General features: G+C 40.1%; 1 pseudogene across 1 annotated transcript; it reads left to right on the forward strand.

Moving 5' to 3' along the window:
* Nucleotides 1-5072: 5072 nt before the first annotated feature.
* On the forward strand, nt 5073-6075 carry LOC308417561 (olfactory receptor 5AN1-like; annotated as a pseudogene). The gene has a single exon. The product of its transcript is annotated as an olfactory receptor 5AN1-like (transcript).
* Nucleotides 6076-6277: the final 202 nt, after the last annotated feature.

Genomic DNA, 6277 nt, shown 5'->3' on the forward strand with positions numbered 1-6277 from the left:
AGCTTTTCATACAGGTTTACATATCAAACTCTCAATCCACTAACCTTTTACACAATAAGATTACATCAAATGGACAAAGACACAAACTGCCCTTCTATATGAGATTAAAATGACCTACAGAAACCCTTAAAATATTCATATCTGCCTATTTCAGATTACAGCCACCAGGCTCCAGGTCTGCTTTCCCCGGCTCCATCTTGATGGTTTTATTTTTTTTTTAGGTTTTTTTTTTTTTTGTCCCCCTTCTCCTTTTTCTCCTCCAACTCATCTCTCTCCACTTTCCCTTTCCCTGCCCAATCACCGGCTCCCACCTTTATTTTACAAATTCAAATGGAAAGAAGGTTCTGGTGAAATCACCTGAGTATGTGACTAGGCAGCCCTTCTTGGGAAAGAGGGATTAGCATCAAAATACAAACAGCTGCAGGACAATCCACATCTGTGCATTTCGATAGAGAAGATCATGAGACTGGGTAGAGGGAAGGAGAAGGGCTGTCTTGGTATGTTCTTTGGGAACTTCATATATTAATTGTCTTTTCTAATTTTTCTGAACCCATTACTAGGTTAGAAACTCATCCTTGCTCTGTTCCTCTTCATCTTAGCCCTTATGTCCTCTGTCTTTTCCTTATTCTTTAAACCATAGAGCTACACAAGCATGAAGTGAGGACGATATCTATTTGTCCCTTCTCATTTCTAAATGTCTGTGACATCTTTTTTAACATGTTCCATCCATGCAGTCCCATTTAAAAGTTAAAAAAAATTGGCCTGTAACACAGAAATAGAAAACATAAGAATCCATTACAGGGAATCTGACTCAGTTGCAGAAAGAAGTGGTGATGTTTTTTTAATGAAAAACTGGTAAAGGGCATAATAAGGCTAGGCATGACCTCTATGTGAACTCAAGGATTCTTTCAAGATGAAAGAAAGGTTTGTTGACTTTCAGTGGTCTCAAAAGATGAATGAATGCTTTCCCAAGAGAGGACAGAGCCTGAGCAGTGGAATCCTTCCTAAGTTCCCTCCTCTATAACCCCGGAGACCTGTTATTTATAGTTTGTATGACTTTAATTGCTTACCTTTGCTGTGAGTTGTGCGTTCAGCTCTTTTCTTACATACAACAGAGAGAATGTACAGCTGCTCCACAGCTGGCTCATTGCCGAAGAAGATGGAGTCTAACCTTGCAAACAATAAAGCAGTTACCCAACTCAAAGTAATAAGGAAATAAAATTGATGTTCCAGAACCGAGAACAAGTGCAAACATGTGTTGGTCATTTCAGAATACCTGGGTGCACCACAAAGAGGAAGTTGGATCACAAGAAAGAAAATCTTTTCAAAACTCAAGGTGAGTCCCTTAGAGATTCTGTAACAAGGCATGTAAAAGTGGCTCGGTTACAGATACACTTTTATAGATTTACAAATAGCTTTGTCTAATCATCCTTCAATGTTAGGATTCACTACATAATTATTTTTGTGCAGTTTTTAACACAGCAATCAAATCTGTAGAAGGTTGATATGAATATGTAGGCTGTGTGAATATACATTAGCATATGGGAAATGAGGACCAGATGGGTGGTCTGTAAAAGCCTCTCCTCGTTTAGTTGATATTGAGGTCTGAAAACACAGACTCAGAATAAGAGCTGTGGATTGATTTTTGAGGCCTTTAACGTATCTGATGTCTTTCTTTGGAAAAAAAGTTAAATTTATAAAAGTTATTGTTTCCTACAGAGCAAATCTAGTATATTTTGATAAACATACTAGATTTGAAGTCAGAAAGCATCTCCTGCTTCGCTCCTTTTGTTTAACATTGCTTTCACATGGTAGGATAGGTATAGTCAGCAGTAATTTAGTGAGAATTTCAAAAGGCTGAAATTATTTTTTAATATTTTCACAATACAGAAATGATAAATACTTGAAAATAAATATGTTTACCCTGCATTCAGCATTGCAAAATGTAAGCAAGCATTACATGGCCATGACATTATTTTTTATGTTTCAATTACAACTATTTTTTAATTCTATGCTCAAATTAGGAAGATGGTTCAGTTATAAAATGGTTGCCATACAAGCATAAGGACCTGGTTTTGGATTGCAGCATCCATGTAATAAACCAAGTATTATAGCATGCAGCAGTAATCCCCATATTGGAGAGGCAGAGATAGATGGATTCCTACAGCTCTCCAGCCAGCCAGTCTAGCCAAATCGAAGAAGTCCAGGCTCAGGAAGAAATCCTCTCTCAAAAATTAAAATAGAGTAGAGCCCCAGAGATAAAGGCTTGGTGAGAAGGGGATCAGACTAGCCAGGGGGCAGAGAGAACTCTGCCGAGCGCACACAGAAAGTGCACCCCTGCCCTGCCTGATCCAGGGACCAGGAACCCAGCATTGGGACCTCTGTTCCCACTCAGCAGCTTTGGGGCGCAGAACAGGGCTCGGCCCATCTGCCACCTGGACCAGCGGAGCCCCAGAGATAAAGGCCTGGTGAGAAGGGGATCAGACTAGCCAGGGAGCAGAGAGATCTCTACCAAGCGCTCATGGAAAGCGCGCCCCTACCCTGCCTGATCCAGGGACCAGGAGCCCAGCATTGGGACCTCTGTTCCCACCCAGCAGCTTTGGGGCGCAGAACAGGGCTTGAACCAGCCACCACCTGGACCAGTGGAGATCCAGGGACACAGGCCCGGTACAAGGGAAAGCTGAGAACATATCTCTGACAACAAGATGGCAAGAGGAAAGCAAAAGAGCATACCCCAGGGAAACTAAGACAACCTGGCAACACTAGAACCCAGTTCTCCCATCATAGCAAACAGTGGAATGAAAAACACTCCAGAAAAAAGAAGACTCAGACCTGAAATTCTACCTCAAGATGATGATAGAGATCCTTAAATAAGAGCGGGAGGAAAAGAATAAAGAATTAAAAGCTTTTAAAGAAGAAATGAGAAAAATACTCAAAGAACTAGAAGAAAACAGAACCAAAGAGATGAAAAAATAGAAGAAGGAATTTAAAACAGAAATGGACACAATAAAGAAAACATTAAAAGAGACAATCCTAGAAGTATAAATCTTAAAAAAGAAATCAGGAGTTACAGATGCAAGCATTTCCAACAGACTACAAGAGATGGAAGAGAGAATGTCGGGAGCCGAAGACAACATTGAAAACATAGACAAAACAGCCAGAGAAGATGCAAAAACCAAAAAGCTCCTAACCCAAACTGTCCAGGAAATACAAGACACAATGAGAAGACCAAACCTAAGGATAATAGGAATAGAAGAAGGAGAAGAATATCAACTAAGAGGCACAGTAAATATCTTCAACAAAATTGTAGAAGAAAACTTTCCTACCCTTATGAAGAGCTTTGTCTGTTAAGAACAATGAAGACAGGACTAATCTCACAGGACTAAGCTGATTCATCTTCATTTCATGCTCCCTCTCCCCACTCTTTTCATTTTGCTAACTCTAGTCATGCACTTAGAAGTTCCTCACAGAGATCTGGTGGTGCATCCCAGCAGCCACACCACTCAGGAGGATAATGTAAACAATTGCTTGAGTCCACATTTTCAAGACCAATCTATATTTTGTTTCTGACAATGGTTGGTTTAATTATGATTGCTCTTTCAATGTCATCTAAGTAAATACTATGAAGATCTGTCAGTCAGAACTCTTAAAGGAAATGAGGATAACAGGGATATTTTATGTTCTCTTTCAATGTTCTTCTCTTATTTGCTACATAAGCTCAAATGGAGTTTGAATGAGGAAAGTATGTTATACCAAAAAAAGAAAGAAAGAAAGAAAGAAAGAAAGAAAAGAAAAAAAGGAAAAGAAAAGAAAAGAAAAGAAAAGAAGAAAAAAAAGAAAATGAGAAAACCTAGGAGAAAGGGACCAAGATAAACTATTTCAGGACAAGCTTTATCTGAAACAAAACAAGAAAGATTGGGCCTTTTTCATTAATAATGCAACTGAAAACAAAGCTTAGAAATAACAATACGTAGTGGGTGGGGAAAACAACACAGAAATATAATGATACCTCTGAAATGAACAATATCATGTCTGGCTTAACCCAGTTCTCTGTGCTTTGCTGTGTCCATTTTCTTTCTTGGAGTTCAATGGGTACAAATTTAGCAGGTACTACTATGGGAATCTGAGTTCCAGGTTATCAGTTACTACAGCCAGCTTGAAAGATAATGTGATACCTTATAGTTTCATCTTTTCCAAGAAGGACAATTTGCTGTCCCTTTCATGGAGAGCAGGGAGAAGCTTTCCTGAGAGTTTATATAAAATGTACAGGTTATTATGAATGAATGAGAAGGGGGGAAAGCTTTTGAGGATGTGTAGAGTCCAAGTGCTAGGTATCTTTCTTGATAGCCTTCCACATTGGTGTTTATTTGTTCTTTTGTTTTGTAATTTGTTTATGAGACAAGGTCTCTCACTACATATTGTCACAAATGGCTAGACTGAATAGCTATCTTCACTATCTCCCAGTCTTGTACTGGCCCCCATCTACTCAGCTCTGAGGTTACAGACATACTCTGCCAGACTCTGACTTCTACATGGGTACTGTTACCTGAATAGACTTGGGTCCTCATGCTTGGTAACGTGAACCAATGGAAGCATCTTCTCAGCCCTCATTCAGTGTAACTGACAGCACTTTCAATGACCTCATTGCCCAGTTCATTTGCACAACAGTGTCTCCGAGATAAGTTCTGTCAATAAAGAGATGTTGGAAGAGATATTCTCAACTTTCAGGAGTCTTTCAAGAGTCTCCTTTTCTTCCTGTACCTAGCTGGTAATAGCTCACAGGACTGTATCTCTCCTTCATACTACACATAGTTTCTTGGTTAAAATAATGCCCCCATGGAAATGTTTACATATTACCTGACTATAGGATTTTTCATAGGAGGCTTTGGCTATCATCTCCCCAAGAAAACTGATTTCCACAATACTATTTTTAAATAAGAAAAAGCAGAGATTGATGTATTTTACTGAGAAACAATGAGGCACCATACCCAAGATTCTGGTGTGGAGTAGGGTTAGGTGGAGTGTTGGGAGATAAAAAATAACAATCTTTTTCTCTCACCTTTCCTCAGTAGATGATGTCGAGCAGATCTGTGTTGGGAAATGGAAATTACACCTTGGTGATCATGTTTGTCCTCCTGGGGCTCTTGGACAAATCTGGACAACAGCTTATCCTTTTTTCCAGTCTTCCTAGGAACCTACATCATTACACTGATTTGGAACCTGGGCCTTATCACCCTCATCAGAATGGACTCTCACCTGAAAACCCCCATGTACTTTTTTTCTCAGTTTCTTGTTATTTATAGATATATGCTATTCTTCTATCAGTCCAAGGATGCTTGCAGACTTCTTAAAAGCAGAGAAAACAATTTCTTTCATTTCTTGTGCTACTCAGTATTTTGTTTTGGCCTGGATGGGTATGTCAGAGTGCTGTTTGCTAGCTGCCATGGCCTATGACAGGTATGTGGCTATTGGTAACCCTCTGCAGTACTCGCCCATCATGGCTCCCAGTCTTTGCTGGAGAATGGTTACTGGTGTCTATGGGAGTGATTTCTTTAGTAGCCTTCTTCAAACACTTGCTTGTTTTAATCTCTACTATTGTGGGCCAAATGTCATCCATCATTTCTTTTGTGACATGCCTCAGATCATTTCGCTGTCTTGCTCTGATCCCTTCATCAGTCAGCTGGTTCTTTTTCTGGCAGCTGTTTTTGTTGGGTTTGGCTCTTTCCTTGTTATCCTCTTATCCTACGTATTCACTGCAGTTTCCATCCTGAAAATGGTCTCATTCAAGGGCTGTGTCAAGGCCTTTAAAACTTGTGGCTCCCACCTGGCAACAGTGACTCTTTTATGTCACAGCCCTCTCTGTGTACATGCACCACAGCTCTCAGCATTCAACAAAGCAAGACAAGGTGCTGTCTGTGGTCTATACTATCCTCATCCCCATGGTAAACCCTCTGATCTACAGTCTGAGGAACACAGAGATCAAGGGGGGCCTCAAGAGAATGATGAAGGAGGCAGCATATTTATCTCAGAGAGCATAGCATCTGGGCAGGTACCATCCTTAAGAGGAAGGTGTAGATTGTCCTGCAGCAGTTCATATTTTGATGTTAATTCCATTCCCCCAAGAGGGACTGCCTAGTCACATCTTCAGGTGACTTCATCAAAACCTTCCCATTTTAATTAGTAAAATAAAGGCAAGAACCAGTGATTGGGCAGAGTAAGGGAGTTGGAGAGAGAGGGTCAGAGAAAATGAGGGAGAGGAAAAAAAGGACCAAGATGA

The sequence above is a fragment of the Micromys minutus genome (assembly GCF_963924665.1).
Source record: "Micromys minutus genome assembly, chromosome: 2".
NCBI lineage: Eukaryota > Metazoa > Chordata > Mammalia > Rodentia > Muridae > Micromys > Micromys minutus.